The sequence below is a fragment of the Lygodium microphyllum genome, chromosome 20, assembly GCF_053477565.2.
Source record: "Lygodium microphyllum isolate KBCC chromosome 20, Lygodium_microphyllum_v1.1.10, whole genome shotgun sequence".
Taxonomy (NCBI): Eukaryota; Viridiplantae; Streptophyta; class Polypodiopsida; order Schizaeales; family Lygodiaceae; genus Lygodium; species Lygodium microphyllum.
In genome coordinates, this window is record NC_141154.1 from 683,741 (window position 1) to 702,349 (window position 18,609).

The window sequence follows — 18,609 nt, forward strand, 5'->3', positions numbered from 1 at the left end:
GAGTAATATTGGGTTAGGATCAGTTGGACTACAACGTATTACAAATGCAATGTTTAGGAAGGCAGAGATTTTGATAGACGCTCCTGGCCGCGAGGCCGAGGGGTTGTCTCATGCGTAGTGACGAGGCCCGGCTAGTGCATGAGCCAGTGCCGGCACGGTTTTTGGTCCATCAGTGGTGCGTCTGCCGGGGGCCGCTTAAAAGTGGCGGTCTTCAAATCCTGGTTTTCTAGGGACCAACTAGTAGTTTATGCCAAAGGATACTGAGATTGATCTGTTATTTATTGATAAGCATCGTCTAGCAGAAATCCAAAAGCAAGAAAGAGACGAAAGAGCTAGGCGACGTGCTGAAATTTTTAGGAGATGTGCTGAAATTTTTAGGAGATATTCCCCTAAGCGTAACGGTGCTGAACCCTTACGAGGGAGTGGATCTAGTGGTCTTGGGGCCACAAGAAGCAAGTTAGGAGAAGGTGGAAGCTCTAGTGCTCCCCTTCCTGCCATAAGCCAGTCCACATCAATTGCGGGAGGTGTAACCCCACCGTCCCCTATTCCTAGTGCAAATCCAATCCGCGTCATGGCGCAACCTACTGCAATTCCAGCAGGAACGATGGATTTGCCGGCTCTAGGTTACCCGCTACCCATTTTTAATGGGTTAGTTGAGGAAGATGCGGAACTCCACATTAGGGAGTTTCAAAAGCTGATGTTCAACTGTCGCATTCAAGAAGAAGGACATTTAATGATGTTCTTCAATATGACTCTCAAAGGAAGAGCCGCTATATGGTATCATGGTTTAGAAGCCGGAACCATATTGAATATTGATGCATTTTATGGAGCTTTTCGAAGGGAGTTTGCCCCCGAAAGGGGTGGGCAATATTGGTTGCGTGTACTCAACGTGACCCGCCAAGAACCACACGAGGATATTCGTGCTTATGCGAAGAAAATAAAAGAGGTTTTCCGTAAGTTGGACACCTCTATTCCCATCCCCGCAGCTGCCCAATTGCAATATTTCCTACATGGTTTGGACTTTAATATCCAATTGCAGTTGAGTAGTGTCCCCTTGGGGGATATAGATACTGCCATTACACGAGCACAAGAGGTGGAATCTCGACTACAAGCAGCCTATGCTTCTCGAGGCAATTCGAATATGGGTTTAGTATTGGGAAACAATATGGCAATGGCCAATGGCAGTAGTGGCCAAGGTATAGCAATGGCTAACCCTAATGGGAGAGGGAACATGATACAGAATGTGCCTTTATTACCAGCTCCCCCTAGCATATCGATGCCTACGGGCAGTCAAATGGCTCCAAGTGGTGGAGGCCAAGTGGTCAATTCTAACACCATGCCTGTCGCTCAACAACCAGTGCCTAATCGAATTGTTAGGCCGATGGAACGACATAGTAATGACCAAGGCTATGAGTCGAGTTCTTCCAATGTTCTTGGCGAGGTTAAGGACATGATGAAGCATTAAACCGACATGATTACGGAGCAGTATCGACAAATAGCCGTGGATGTCAACTTCCTTAAAAAACAACAAAACTTGATAGGAAGTAGATATCCAGATGAGGGTGCACCTTCGAGGTTTAGTTGCAAATGGTGTGGAGGGCAGCACTATCCAAGAAATTGCCCAAATATTAAGTGCGACATTTGTGGAAAATCCGGCCATTTAGCAGCTACTTGCTGGAGTAAGATCAGTTCTCTCCAATGAGGTAGTCGGCAACCAGGGCCTGTTAATCATCGTGCCCAAGGAAATGATTCCCAGCGAGAAGATGGGCCTAAACAAATACTTCAACGACCAAAGACTACATTGGAGGAGCTACCAAGTGGTTGTGGGGTTAGTTTGATTGAGGCTATACGCGTGAACGATGCTGAAACCTCTAATTTGCGAGATGTTCTTACAAGAGGTCAAAAGGGTAGAGAAGCTGACAAGGATAAGCCTGTCGACGGAAACCCTAAACAAGGCGACAAAGGAACACAAGTTTTGGATCCTTCCATGGAAGGGGGACCTTTGAAGCCCGTGGAAAGTAAAGCCGATAAGGAACCACCAAAGAAGGTGAAAGTTAAAAAGGAGGCATTAAAGCCAGTTCAACGACCTAAAGAGCGGATGGTTTGGCGTGAAAAGCGAGCTCTATCAAACTATCATGAATTCGATTTGGCGAGCTCTCTTTGCGAAGTCAAGCCGGATGTGAATCTTTTACAGCTTATTAAGCTTTCCCCAGGAGTACGCAAGGAATTTAGAAAGATCCTACGTACCGGGTATATCGTAGAACCTTTGGGTATTGCGCGAGTTGGTAATGACTGCTTCGAGCATGCTGAGAAGCATTGCCCAAGGGTTGCGGCCTATGTCGATGGGATATTAGTAGACTATGCCATTGTCGACACGAGATCATCTGTTAACATTATGAGTTCTGAACTGATGGAACGGTTGGGTCTTGCGATCCAGAAAGATACCTCCACAATTCTCAGAATGGCAGATGATAGTTTGAGACAGCCGGAAGGCTGCATTACTAAGGTCCATGTTACTGTTGCCAATGTAGAATGCCTGTTGGACTTTAGGGTGATTCGTTTTGCAGGCCGTCCAAGTTACCAAGTATTACTCGGATGACCTTGGATCTTGCAAGCGGACTGTCAAGTGGATATACCCGCCAGTCGGCCAATGTTTGGTAGAGGTGCCCAGCGTGTGGTGGTTGATGCTTATCCTGAGTCCCCGCAGAGTGAGAGAGCTCCTCTATCTTCTACAGAATTGGAGACATTAGAAGATTTATCTGCCAGTGAGACATCATCGAGTGATGAGTCCAAGGAGGGATCAACCACAGAAGACATCTATCAGATCACTTTGAATGAGCCGATAGAGGGCCAAGATCATATTAGAGATGCAGATGTTATCGAGCTAGACCTTGGTACGCTTGATGATTCGCGGCCAATCAAATTAGGTTCTATGCTCAGCACAACAGAAAGGGAGGACTATGTGGCCTTGATCCAGGAATAGTGATATCTTTGCCTGGAATTATGATGAGTTGAGAGGCATTCCTCCTAGTCTTGCTGTTCATACAATTCCGTTGAAAGAGGGCAATCATCCTGTACGGCAGAAAGTAAGGCGTATGCCTTTCGAACTGAGGGATGGGCTGTTTGAAGAGTTACAGAAGCTTCGAAAAGCGGGTTTGATTTTTCCTGTGCAACACACGGAATGGTGTTCGCCGGTTGTGATAAGAAAGAATAAGAATAATCAAATCCGATTATGTGTAGAATTTAGGGAGCTGAATAAGTAGACAGTTAAGGACTACTACCCGTTGCCATTTATTAACCAGATTTTGGATCAATTAGAGGGTAGGGAGATATATTCGTTTATGGATTGCTTTGCATGATACAACCAAATGGCAATTGCAGAAGAGGATAAGTTGAAAACAACTTTTATCACTGTATTTGGTACTTTTGCGTACCATGTGATGGCCTTTGGTTTATGCAATGCGCCTGGTTCGTGCCAACGAACAGTAGATAAGACATTCGCTGACATATCCCCTGAAGAGTTGAAGGTATTTATTGATGACTTAGGGGCCGCCACCGTGAGAGGAAGGCAGTTGATCATTTTAAGAAAATGCTTTGAGCGTTGTAGACAATTTTGCATTGCCCTAAACCCAAGGAAGTGTGTTTTTGGAGTACCTTATGGGCTGTTGCTGGGTCATGTGGTCAGTTCGGTAGGAATTGCGACAGACCCCTAGAAGGTTAAAGTTATAGTTGCCATGGGTCCACCACGCACTCCAAAGGAAGTTCATAGCTTTCTGTCTTCGGTTGGTTACTACCATAGATTCATCAACGCCTTAGCAGAAAGAACGTTGCCGCTTACAAATTTATTGTCCTTTAGCTATTCGTTTTTATGGGGTGGCCCTTGTAAGGTAGCATTCGAGGATGTGAAACAAGAGCTAGTAAGAGCGCCCGTTTTAAAAGCACCTAAAAGAGGTGAGATATTCTATATATTTTCAGCAGCCACCATGTATAGTATCGGCTGCTGTTTAGCCCAAATTTGGGAAGAGAAGTGGTACCACCCGATTGCTTTTGCTAGTCGAAAGCTAGGGGTATCTGAAATCAATTATACCTACATGGAGAAGTTGTGTCTAGCGATGGTCTTTGGGACCAAGAAATTCAGGCATTATATTCTCTATGAGAAAGTCGTGCTTTATACGAAGGCGGAGGGGCTTCGATTATTGTTGAATAAGCTACATCCGCCTGATCATCTAGCGAAGTGGTTGATCACTCTACAGGAATTTGATTATGAAATCATGAGTAAGCCACCAAGGTTGCAAGGCATCGTGGAATGTCTTGTGGACTTTGGGGAGCCGAAAGAATCTGTGGCTGAAGGTAGTGACGTGGAGTTGTTATTTAAAATAGATACGGCATCTATTCCCTCCTGGTATGCTGCAATAACGCATTATTTATCAACAGGAGAGGCGGGTTCCGAATTATCTAAAGCTGAGAGAAGGAAAATTAAGCAACAAACGTTAAAGTTTGCTTTGATCGTAGGTACATTATATCGGCAAGGGGTTGATGATATTTATTGCCGGTGTGTGATGCCTGACGAGGTGCCATTCATTTTGGAAGAGTGCCATGATTCTGCTTGCGGTGGCCATTTTGCTGGACAGCTTACAGCACAAAAGGCTTTAAGAGCAGGTTATTGGTGGCCTGCCATCTTCCAAGATGCATTTGCGTATGTTAAGAGATGCGATATTTGCCAACGACATGATAGTCGAGAGAATAGGAAACGACAACTCACTCCTATTATGGCGATACTTCCATTTGAAAAGTGGAGAATAGACTTTGTGGGTCCTATTACTCCGTCGTCGACTACGCAAAAGAGGTACATCATTGTAGCAATTGACTACTTCACAAAGTGGTCAGAAGCACGTGCAGCAAGGAAAGATGATGCTAAAGAAACTGCTAGTTTCCTTTTAGAGCAGATAATATGCTAGTTTGGTCCGCCGAAAGAATTAGTGTCGGACCGCGGAACCCATTTCCTGAATAAGGTGATTAAAGGTTTGACAGAGTTGTGGCAAATCAAGCATAACAAGACAACCCCATATAATCCGCAAGCCAATGGGCAAGTTGAAAGCACCAACAAGCAGCTTGTGGGCATCCTGTCCAAAATTGTGTCAGAAAAGAAACGAGATTGGGATAAAAAGTTATACGTGGCTGTGTGGGCCTATAATACGACCTTCAAACGAGCCACTGGCCATATCCCGTTCAAGTTAGTATATGGGGAGGAGTGTGTCTTGCCTTTAGAAATTGAGCTGCCGACTATTCGGTTTGCCATCAATCATTCTTTGAGTGATGAAGACGCACTTTTTGAGCGCTTGACGACACTGGCACATTTAGATGAGCTTAAGATGCAGAGCTTATTGCACCAAGAAGTGGCGAAGCGCCGAATGAAGCAGCTACACGATCTCAAAGCCAAGAAATACACCTTCAAGAAAGGACAACTTGTTCTATACTATGATGCACGACGTGAATTATTTCCAGGCAAGCTAGAGCCCAAATAGGACGGGCCTTATCGGATCGTTAGAATAGGAAAGAATAAATCCACAGTCTTGTTAGCTGACCTTGAGGGGTTAGAATTTAAAAATAAGGTTAATCTTAATAAGATTAAACCTTATTATTTTTGATTGCACTAATGATATGACTGCCTTGCAGGTCTAGGAGAGATCGATCAAACATCTGCAAGGAAATCGTGATAGAGGTTGATGGGTCGTCTGATCCCTTATTTAGAACACCCATATTTGGAATAGAGGTATCATCATGGAAAGCTCATTTGGTGGAGCAAAGGATACAAGGTGATTGAGCAAGAAGGCGGGACATTTATTTGGGAGATCAAGGTCTTCTGCCATCACTGCCTACAAATTTTGACGAGCATCCCTGTTGAATTCAATGATGATGGAGGGATGGAGCCTACAGACCACCCGTTGAATATGCTGAATTTTGATTACCATAATTACGAGTAGAGTTCCGGATGGCGGGATATGTAAACCCTTTATGGACGTACACCTTGTACTTTGATGGGGCGTCCAGGGGTGCATGCAAAAAAGGAAGTGTAGGAGTTGTCATCCGAGACCCCCGATGACGCATTGTCATGAAGTTAGCTGCTTATCTCGGGGCGAATTTTACCAATAATATGGCAGAATACAAAGCCCTGATTATGGGTTTGAATATTGCAAAGAAGGGTGGTATCCGCCAGTTATTGGTGAAAGGGGACTCTCAGTTGGTTTTAAATCAAGTCAATGGGACGTACATGGTACGAAACCCCATCCTTTGTATGTACCATCATACTGCCATTACCCTACTAGACGAATTCGATAGAGTGTCTTTTCAGCTGATTCCACGGAATTGGAATCAGTTTGCCGATTCTTTGGCTAATTTTGCGTATGAAGAAGACCTCTTCTTTAATTGTGGCCCTTGTCTCGATATATCTATTGATGGTGAGACAGGACCCGGTCGTTTGTGGGGTATGCTTTCTGAACATGCCCTCTTTGGCAGACGATGGTTGATTTGGGTGATGCAGAGGGTAAGCGAGACTCATCTGCCTTTATTATCTGGGACCCATAGACTGATTAGACGACATGTGATGTGAACACCTCTTGCAATATACGCAGGAGGGATAGGTCATAATTTAATGCACCTAGTTTAGGGCTACGAACCCTGTTTCCCTGGGAATGGTATGCTTTGATGTCTATCATGATTGTTTCCAGGAGGATGTTATGCATAGTCTTGTTTGATTTCATTAGGCCAAGAGGGCCAATTTAGTTTTGTAGTGAAGTATTTTATTTCATTAGGCCAAGAGGGCCGATTTAGTTTTGTAGTGAAGTATTTTATTTCATTAGGCCAAGAGGGCCATTTCCCTGTCTCGTGCGGGTGCGTTTAATCGGGTTTTTGTTTTAAGTATTGTGTTGGACAGGTTTCGTGGTTTGTGGAATTTTGTGGAGCCTGGAGGAGCCTTTACTGCAATGGAAGCTTCTTGTGGCCAATCCAGGTGATACCTCTCCTTTATGAGTACTTTTCTTTCCTGTTGTATGTGTATTTGTACTTGTCGAGGGGACACATTTTTGTTGGGGATCGGCAACCAAGGCATGAAGTCCCAGGTTTAGGTTGAGTATGTTTGAGGGAGGTCGGAGTAGTTATTGCCTCCTATAAAGACATTGTCAAGCATCGAAAGACCTGTTTTAGAAGGAAGTCCTAGTGGCCCTGTTTTGCTAGCGTGCTAGGCAGCCGTTCTAGGAGTTCTTATTAGTAGTGAGGCAGTTAGAGAAGCCTGCCAGAAGATAATAATGATGATGCCAAGAAATTTTGTACATCCTAGAAGATGAATATAAATACGAAGGTGTGTAAAAAGGGGTTATAACCCCTATCAAAGAAAAGAAAATAAATAAAAATATATAAGCAGTTGATCATTGCCTTGCGAGGGCCTGGTAGGTTCCTGGGGACGAGTCAGACCTGGGGCCGATACCTTGTCTTCCTAGGGGTGGCTTCTTGCTGAAAAAAAATGATGACAAAACAAGGAAGGTTGGAGCGAAAATAAAAGTGAGCGTTAGAAAAGGATTAAGTGTCGCCTTGCGAGCGCTTGGTAGGTTCTTGGGTACCGAGATAGGTCCTGAGGCCGATGCCCTGTTCTCCTTGGGTCACTACGCTCAGCTCCCTCCTTTTTACATGCCCAAGTATGATGGATAAAATAAAAACCCTAAAAGAAGAAATATACTGAAAGAAAATATTCTTTGGTCAGGCTATAGGAGTCCTCGCCTTGTAGGAGCTCCTAGTTGTGTTGTCTTTAGTTGGTAAGTAGTGCAGACTACCACTTAGGGCAACCTCTTTGATAGGTTTTTTTTAGTTTGGCTGTGTTGGAGCAGCTGGTTAGTGACTCACTTCGCATCTTTTATTAGATGATGCTAGGTCTACTCCTTGTGGATGTCATGCCTTGGTTCTGTCCAGGGATAGGGGGAGCATTATGCTGAGGTTTATTATACATTCGTTTTGTATCAGTTTGATGCTTCTTTGGTTGTTTATGTGCAGATATGTTCGTGGATTCGACGGGCTGAGTCGCCCTATCCCGTGGTCGCCAATGAGAGCGGAATTTTGGTGCCAAAAAGTGCTTAAAAATAGCTAAAAATTATGAATATCAAGGGAAAAATATTCATTATCAAAGGCGGCGGCTCGATCTAGGACGATTTTAAGCGTCAAAGTGCTTTAAAGGCGCCCGAGCCACACTTGTTGATTTTTCATAATTTTTCAAACAGTCGTGCGGGTTGACACGAGCTACTGGCCAATGCGGGATGCTAAGCGGGACGCCCAGGATTTTTCAGAGCTCAATTCGGAGTCCGGACAGGAAAATGGCCAAGAAACCGGGCAAGATTTGAAAAGGTGGACCAAACTTTGGTTAAGTGGTCATGACCTTTGGGGAGTTGGGGAATTTGATGCCACTTAACATTTTAGGGGAAAAAAAATAGTGAAGAGATGGAGGAGCACGACGTCTGCAAGCGGCTAAAAATTGCGCCTTCTTGATGGATGAGGGTGATCCCTGCCTGCAAACAACCTACCCATTTGATCATGGGGCTTGCCTACATTCTCCGTGCTGATCATATCGCCACCCTTCGCCCATCGAATGATGCCCTCTTTGAAGATCTCTGATTTCAGTCTTTCTCTCTCCTCCCTCTCTCTCCTCTAAGGCAAGTTCATGTGGGAAGAAGAAGGAAGAAGAAAGAATGATGGAGGCTTGTCCGGCATGGATCGGATTGCTCCACGGGCTGGAAATGGTGATTTGTGATTGTGCTGGACATGAAGTGCTGCTGATTTTCAGATTTGCAGCCATGGACATGAAACCTGAAACACGCAAATAAGCGGTAATTCAATTTTTTCAAAGGAAATTTGAGATTTCATGGCTTTTGATTGATAAAATGTTGTTCATGTGGGCTAAAAATTGTTTAAGTTGCTGTTTTCCATGAGTACTTGCTGATCATAATCAGAAAATCAGAAAAATATGCATCTTGTGGTTCAAAATAATACATTAAAACACGTAAAATATGAAAAATCAAGGGAAAATGATGTTTTTCGGCATAAAAATGGGAAAATGAATAGAAACACCAACTAAAATTTCAATTTTGCTGCAAGAAGGAACTAAGGGCCACAGCCCATAACCTATTTTGAATTTTCAGTAATAAAATAATGCAGAAAATAAGGAAAAATACAAGGAAAATAGAGAAAAATCACTAAAAATAGGAGAAAAATGCATTTTGGGTGCGGAAAATTAATGAAAATTAAGAGCAATGTTTGTGAATGTTTGTGGGGACTGAAGCATGAGGATTTTCCTCAGTTCAACCCCACTTTCTTGTTCTAGTGTGTTTTTCCCGCTTTTTATACATAAAATGATGGCAAAATGCCCTATAAATCTATACAACAATGCAACATTTGATCGATGGGAGGGTAGATTGGTTAAAGTGTGTCTAAATGTGGAGTAAAATGATGAAAAGATTGCTGTTTTTTTTTTTCATGCCATATAGGTCGGTGAATAATTATAAAATAAGGGCCTAGTAGCATGAGGGTTCCCTCGGTGCTAGGTTCGTGCAACGCCGCATAAGAACGGTAGTTGAAAATCATTGAAAGGATGTTTTCCGCATGTGCACAATATTGATTTCATAATTGTTTGAGCACTTGGCATCCACAATATGCATAAATCATGATAATATTTAAAGGTATCAGAAATCCTGGATGCACAGCAATTGTTTTCATTAGGACCTTGACCCACATTGAGTGAGAGACAGGACACCCTAAGCCATAGGCTAGTCGTGGGGTCTAGGGAAAAGAGAAGTAAGGACAATGGTACATTCCTGTATACGATTAAATGGTACCTTGAGTGGACTTTTGTGCGAAATGTTTATATGTTGAGCGACGCATCGAGAGGCCAATCCCCAAGGTGTAGGAGAGTCGCAGAGGGTTGACGGCATTCAGCCATAGGAGGAACCCCATGTGTATGTGATTCGAGCCTTTTGGCTATGTGAAAGGGACTCCCTCTAAGGAGTAATATTGGGTTAGGATCAGTTGGACTACAACGTATTACAAACGCAATGTTTAGGAAGGCAGAGATTTTGATAGACGCTCCTGGCCGCGAGGCCGAGGGGTTGTCTTGTGCGTAGTGACGAGGCCCGACTAGTGCATGAGCCAGTGCCGGCCCAGTTTTTGGTCCATCAATTTGTAAGTAAATGGGTGGAGGCTAGAGCACTTAAAACTAATGGAGGCAAGGATGAAGCTCTATTGCTTTATGAGAATATTATTACTCGCTCTGGCTATCCCCTAGAGTTGGTTAGCGATCTTGGATCTCATTTTTTCAATAACTTAATTTTAGAATTGATGGATTTTTATAAAATTAAACATCGAAAGTCTACTCTTTATTATTCACACAAGCCAATGGTTCTATAGAAGTTACTAATCGTATTGTGATGACAATTCTAACCAAGACAGTAGTTGAGAATAGATGTGACTAGGATGAGCATTTGCTAGAGGCACTCTTGGTGTATCATAGCCTACAAGGTGACAACTAATAATACACCTTTTAGTTTGGTTTATGGGATTGAGATTGTATTTTCTATTGAACTCTGTAATATATCAAAAATTGAAATTCACACATGAACCCCCTTTTAAGTAATGGGGATAATGAGGTATCTTTTTTTAAAAAATGATAATTTTATTATTCCCCTCCCCAGCCAACTGTTGTGCTGGAAGGGGAGGGGAATAGAAAGGAGTCGGAAGCTCCTCGGTGGGAGCTTGCAGGGGGAAGTACCATGCATGCTGACACGAAGGAGAGGGAGGATCCCCCTCCCCTCCCCTATTTAAACCCTGCGCTGCTGCCGCTAGGGGGGGAGGTGATGGGCATTAGTTAGTGAGGAATCTATAAAGCAATTCTACTATATCAAGGATTCAATTGGAAACACCGCCTCAAAGATCTCAAGGGCATCCAAGGTTATACAAAGGTATATCCTTAGAATGGGATCTCTCACACTATAGGTCCCATTCCATTGGTTGATCACTAGCTGTGAATTTCCTTTGACCAATAATTGTTGAATATCACTACATCTAGCTAGATTTAATCCCATCAACAAGGACTTATATTTTGCCATATTATTGTTAAAAGTAGTGTCTAAATACACTTCCATTTTAAAAACCACTCAAGGTCCATCAAAATATAATGTATAAAGCCATGCTTCATTGATACAACTTGCCATGGCAATTAACCTACTCATACTTATGACAATCAAAGTCTAATCTAGAGAGTGTGTGTCAGATAGGTACAATCCCTCCTTCCTCATTTAACTCAATAGGGATGATAGTAAGAATCCTATGATAGTGGTGGCAATAGACTTGAATATTCAACGTAAAAGATCTATCTTGCCACTCAGTAATGTGATAATCCTTACTCCACTAGATCACTTTGCCTTAATAGTGGTAATGCTACTCTAAATATGGTGCGTAGATCGGTCGCAGTTAGCTCACGTGGTGAATCCCGGAAGGTCCCCAAGAACAAAGTACTCTACTTTTTAGCACAAAAACCCATGTAAAAGCAAGCACGACAAGAGGCAAGAGACAAATTGGGTTCAATCTCCCCCATGCCTTGTGTGAGCGCTTCACAAAGCATGTATTTTATGTATATTTCCAATCTTCATGCTCAATAATAGCCCAATTACAAAAATATGACAAGCTTTTAGCTTTTGAGTTTGCTTTCTACAAAAATAGTAAAATAAAGCTAATGGACGGTGCCCATAGCGTCTGGCACGCCCAATCTCAATGTCCAAATAGAAACAATATATCCAGGCGCATAAGCGCATACAAAATAATAATAAATAATCGATGTCTCAATAGACATAACAAAATATAGGCGTGGCGCCTATCAAAATCTAGTCCAAGAGTCGAAAACCCGCTAGACTCCAATGCTTTCCTCCGCCACTGCTGCTATCTCTACACATCAACTGAAGCATTCACAATCGTTAGTAAAATAACACAATTAAACCGACAAAAGTGAATACCTAGCAGTCTTCAGCTACATAAATAAATCAATTGGTTAGAAATAAATCCTAACCTTAATTTATTACGAGTGCGCACTCTAAACTCATAAACGTTTATTAATTTAATATGCATTTTGCGGAATCACCCGCTATGGAATCACCCATGTACACACTAAATTAATGAAACACCCGAAAAGGACAGGCGTCCCCATCAACTTCTCGCACAAAGAATCCTCTTTGTGTATGAGCCCCGGTCATCTAAGTTTACGGAATCCACCGTAAAACCTCACGGAATCCACCGTGGAATATGCCTCCTGGCATCATACCCCCGGGGTGGGATAGCAATTGACCTCAATTGCTATTAGCTCAATGTGGAGCTAACAGAGTGGGGAAAGCATTTAGGTCTCTAGCGTGCATCCATTGTGCTTCCTCTACAGGATGGTTCTTAAATTTGACTAGATATCTAGAATACCTTCGGCCAGTTTTAGTGGTCATGTAGTCAGTGTCTATAATGGCTTCTGGTTCAAGTATTTCAGTCTCTTCTTCTAGTAAAGGTGGGTTTTCATAGATAGGGTGTATAGGTAATTGGCCTCTAAATGGTCTCAATAAACTAATATGAAATGTATTATGAATTTTCCAATGAGATGGCAGTTCTAACTTGAATGGATTGTCATTAATCTTATGAATGATTCTAAATGGTCCGTAGAATCTAGGAGCTAATTTAACAACTGGATGTCTATCTACACTTTGCAGTCTACGCTTTTCTATTCTAAGCCAAACATAATCATCAACTTTGAAATTCATGGCTTGTCTTTTCTTGTTGGCTTGTTTGGTATATGATTGTTGGGCTTTAGCAATCATATCCTTTACTTCATCAAAAATAGTGTTATGCATAACAGCAATATCATCGGCACTTTGTATTCTATTAGACAAAGATGCAACAAGTGTAGATAATCTATATCCATAAATAACTTCAAAAGGTGCTTTCTTTGTAGATGTGTGCGGTGTATTGTTGTATGCAAACTGTAATAAATGTAAATGAGTATCCCATGTCTGAGGTTTAGAGATAGTGTATGCATGTAAAAGATCTAGAATGGTGCTATTTGTGGCTTCTGTTTGTCCATTCGTTTCTGGATGAAATGCAGATGAGAAATCAATCTTTGTGTCTAGATTTGCAAACAGTGTAATCCAAAAATTATTACAAAATCTAGAATCTCTATCTGAAATAATCACTTTCAGCAATCCATGGTTAGTAAAAACAGTTTTCAAAAATAACTGTGCTGCTTGTGATGCTGTTAAAGTTTTCTTACATGTAATGAAATATGCTTGCTTACTAAATCTATCTACAATTGTCCAAATCATGTCATGGTTTGATTTAGTATGTGGTAAACCAATAATGAAATCCATAGATATATGTTCCCAAGGTTTAGATGGAATAGACAAAGGCATTAATAGTCCATACTGTTTACCATGATGTCTCTTTATTCTTTGACAAATCAAACATTCAGAAACAAAATTAGATACATCTGCATCCATATGCGGCCAATAAAAATCTTCAGTTAACATGCGTAATGTAGAAATGATACCTCTATAACCTTGATATGGGGGACAATGAATTTCATTCAAAACAAAAGATCGGAATGGAATAGTAACACACAGTCTTTTTTTCAAAGAACATGAATCCATCATTATATGACAATGAATCAACAGGAATGAAATTATTTTGAACTAATTTTTGCCAATCAGAATGAAAAGTAATATCCTGGTGATATGTGTCTTTCATGGCAATCAAAGAATCAAAAGATATGATAGAAATGTTATGAATTGCAGGTCTTCTACTCAATGCATCAGCAACTACATTTTCTTTTCCAGGTTGGTATTGAATGATAGGATGGAAACTTTGAATGAATGAAGCCCATTTGATATGACGGTCAGAAATTTGGGGTTGGCTAAGTAGATGTCTAATGCTTTGCTGGTCGGTCTTTATCATGAATTCTGAACCCATTAAATAATGCTTCCATTGTTTTAATGCTTGGACAACTGCTAAGAGTTCCTTGTCATAAGTGGAATATTTAAGCTCAGAGGGTTTCAGCTTAGAACTAGAATATGCTATTGGATGGTTGTCTTGCATTAGCATGGCTCCTATTCCTGATCCGCTAGCATCGGTCACAACTAAAAAGAATGGTCTGTTAAAGTCAGGCAATTGTAGAACAGGGGCATTGGTTAATGCACGTTTGAGTAAATCAAAGGATTTCTGCTGGTTTTCAGTCCATTGATAAACAATGCCTTTCTTAAGAAGTTTGATCAATGGTAAGGAAAGTAATGAGAAATTACGTACAAACTTCCTATAGAAACTAGCAAGACCAAGGAATGAGCATAATTCATGTACATTTTTAGGAACAGGCCAATGCAATATTGCATCAATTTTCTTAGGATCAACTTTTATTCCTTCTTTTGATACAATATGACCTAGATATTCTATTTCTGTCTTAAAGAATTCACTCTTGTCAGGATTTGCAAACAATTGATTTTCTTTCAGTAATTGAAAAACTAATGATAAATGCTCATAATGCTCTTTTTCACTTTGACTGAACACTAAAATATCATCAAAGAAAACAATCACACAATATTGATATTTTAGAAAAATACGGTTCATCATTCTACTGAAAGTAGCAGGTGCATTAGTTAATCCGAATGGCATGACTAAGAATTCGTAATGGCCAAATTGTGTCCTGAATGCAGTCTTAAATATGTCGGATCTATCTAGCCTCACCTGATGATATCCAGACTTAAGGTCAATTTTACTAAATATAGAAGATCCTTGCAGTTTGTCCATAAGGTCATCAACTCTAGGTATAGGATACCTATTCTTTACAGTGATCTTGTTTAATGCTCGGTAGTCAATACACATCCGATAAGTATTATTCTTTTTCTTGACTAAGAGCACAGGTGCACCAAATGGAGAACTGCTAGGTCGAATTAAGCCTCTATTTAGTAATTCTTCAACTTGACTCTGGATTTCTTTTTGCTCTATTTGATTGTGCCTATATGGGGCTTTGCAAGGTGGTTGTGTGCCAGGTATTAGGTCAATCTTATGGTCTTCTGGACGGAATGGAGGTAAACCTGGTGGTAGGTCTTCTGAAAAACAGTCCTTAAAATATGCGAGAAATTCCTTATGCCTAGGGTGCATATGATTTTCCTTTGCATGCAATTCATTTACCCAAATGAGATATGATTTAGTATTCTTGCGTAATGCACGTTTTGCTTGAGTATGCGAAAGTAGTGGAAAGATATGAGATGCATGCATACCAAATAATGTAATAGATTTTCCTTGAAAATTAATATTCATTGTGTGTGTGGAATAATCTATATTGGGATTATGTTGGTGTCTCCATGGCATTCCTAGAATAATGTCGCTTGACTGTAATGGGACAACTAAGAAATTTCTTCTTTCAATATATGGACCAATTTGAATTTCTAAATCTTGAACTTCTTGTGTGCCATTGTACCTAGTGCCTAAGAATGCAGCTTTTATGCGATAGTGCGTAGGTACAGTATGCAATTTCAATTCCTTTACCAATTTTGCTGAAATAAAGTCATGGGTACTATCGTCATCATGCAATATAGTTCTTTCTTTTCCATGCACCATACATTTCATAGTCAATAATGAATGTAAAGTAGGCATACCTGGTAAAGTGTCGGAAGTAGTAGTAGGATCATCTTCTTCTTCAGTGAAATCTGGCATATCCTCATGCTCATCTTCGTCCATAGCTCCAAGGTAGTTGATATGTGCTGATGGCTTCTTTGAATGACAATTTGCTGCGAGATGCCCTGGCTGGTGACACTTGTAGCATACGATGGGCTTAGCTTTGGTCACATTATTTGCAATGGCTGGGAGTCTGGGTATATTTGGATTTGCTTGTGGAATAGGTTTAGAATTTGGATTGACAGTGGATGGTAATGCAGGTGGTTTAGGCCAATTCTTGCGGAAAGATGGTGATGAGAAACGACCTGGATTAAACCTTCTGAAATTGGAACTGAATTGTTTAGATCCATAATTACCGTTTGCTTGGAATGATTGTGGTCGTCGATCTCTTCCGCGTAACTTATCTTCAGTGTCGTGGGATAAGGAGATGGCGTCTTCAAGGGTAGCAGGCTTGAACATATTCACCTCAGCGTAGTAATGTCCAAGAAGTCCAGACATATACTTCCGCTTATGTGTCATCTCTGGTACATCTTCAAGCATGCGTAGCTGTAGGAGTGCATTCCAAAAATGCTCTGTATACTGTGGAATAGGCTCACGATCGCGCTGTTGAAGTAAATCCCATTGCTTGATAGCCTTCTCATGAAATTGCGGTGGTAGGAAATTTTGCATGAACTTCTTCTTGAAATCTTCCCATGTAGCAGGACATTCTATGCTCTTGCGGACTACAGTCCACCAAAGTGATGCTCTGTCTATCAGATGATTAGTAACACACTTGATTTTATCTTTCTCGGGATAAGTTTCCTCATGGAAATAGTCATCAAACTGACTAATGAATGATAAAACAGTCTTTCCTTCTCTTATGCCATTGAAAGTGCGAAACTTGAAACTTCGTTTACTTATCTTGGATTCCTTGCGAATGGTTTGTGCTTCAAGAGTGGCGTCGATGGTACGGCGAATCAAATCTTCAGCTTGGGGTTCTTCTTTGTCAGTGGACGCTCCTTGTAGCTTTGTCAATTGCGCTTGCAAGGCTTGCCTAGCTCTTCGCTCTTCTTCCAATTGCAGCATGATAAGATCCAGCTTTTGTTCCATGGTAGGCTCAGGTAGATCGTCTTCAGCCATAGGATCATCCATATGTGGGGTAGTCATCCTGTAAAACTCAACAAACCTTTCTCACTCAAAATCAGTTAGCGGGATGAGCGTAGCTCAAATTTGGGGTTACAAGGCTATGTATTTTTGGGTATTTTCTTCTTCAATTTTCAGAAATTCTGCAATATTTCTGTCTCTGTTTGCTGAAAGTACTTCAACAAACTTGTAGATAGGTAGAACAGCTTGTTGCGAATAACTTTCCAGTTCAGAGTTTTTGCATACGAACAAGTCTTCTATGAGTTTTAAGCACTAGTTAGTTCTGATTTAGTCTGACTTGCAGAGTTGCAGACTTAGCAGACTTGCAGAGTTGTTGACTTGCTGGACTTAGGCCGACTTGCAGAACTTGATTATTGTCGACTTACGGAACTTGACTTCAGAAGTGCGAGACCCGGAGTTACTGAACTTGTTTGCCCAGTGTGACTTGATAAGAGTTGTGTGACTTAGCTGAAGTAATTAAGCTTAAGCTTAATAAGCTTAGTAACTTAGGCTTATTAAGGAGGGAGAGTCGACTGAAAACGGCGCAATTCGTGGAGGACGTGGGTAGACGTTTGCTGACGTCGCGAAATTCGCGGGCATTCTCAGACACCTCGTTGTGAATTTTTGTGGGACTTCTTCAATTCCTAAGTCTTTAAGCTTGAAGACTAAGCTTTTTGGAAGAAAAAAGATATGAGCTTCTTATTGTATATCCACGACTTCATGAAGGAGATGGATGCGTGGTCCTCCGCCTGCAGAGCTTGGTCCTTCGCGATCTGACAGTGGAAACAGGGGTTCTTGATCGCCAGAAGTCTGCCTGTATCGACGGTTCGCGATGAGATTGATTGTAGAGCCCGTTTGTCCCTGGAGCTCCGCCTTTGCCCGAGATTGGTAGCGATTGGAAGCTCTTGATCTCTGCTCCGCTCTGATACCACTGGTGCGCAGATCGGTCGTAGTTAGCTCACGTGGTGAATCCCGGAAGGTCCCCAAGAACAAAGTACTCTACTTTTTAGCACAAAAACCCATGTAAAAGCAAGCACGACAAGAGGCAAGAGACAAATTGGGTTCAATCTCCCCCATGCCTTGTGTGAGCGCTTCACAAAGCATGTATTTTATGTATATTTCCAATCTTCATGCTCAATAATAGCCCAATTACAAAAATATGACAAGCTTTTAGCTTTTGAGTTTGCTTTCTACAAAAATAGTAAAATAAAGCTAATGGACGGTGCCCATAGTGTCTGGCACGCCCAATCTCAATGTCCAAATAGAAATAACATATCCAGGCGCATAAGCGCATACAAAATAATAATAAATAATCAATGTCTCAATAGACATAACAAAATATAGGCGTGGCGCCTATCAAAATCTAGTCCAAGAGTCGAAAACCCACTAGACTCCAATGCTTTCCTCCGCCACTGCTGCTATCTCTACACATCAACTGAAGCATTCACAATCGTTAGTAAAATAACACAATTAAACCGACAAAAGTGAATACCTAGCAGTCTTCAGCTACATAAATAAATCAATTGGTTAGAAATAAATCCTAACCTTAATTTATTACGAGTGCGCACTCTAAACTCATAAACGTTTATTAATTTAATATGCATTTTGCGGAATCACCCATGTACACACTAAATTAATGAAACGCCCGAAAAGGACAGGTGTCCCCATCAACTTCTCGCACAAAGAATCCTCTTTGTGTATGAGCCCCGGTCATCTAAGTTTACGGAATCCACCGTAAAACCTCACGGAATCCACCGT

The 18,609-nt window shown here is 41.4% G+C and overlaps 1 pseudogene; it reads left to right on the top strand.

The window, feature by feature from the left end:
* LOC148018650 (uncharacterized) overlaps positions 1 to 17,314 on the top strand; it is a 26,866-nt pseudogene extending 9,552 nt beyond the window's left edge.
* Positions 17,315 to 18,609: the final 1,295 nt, after the last annotated feature.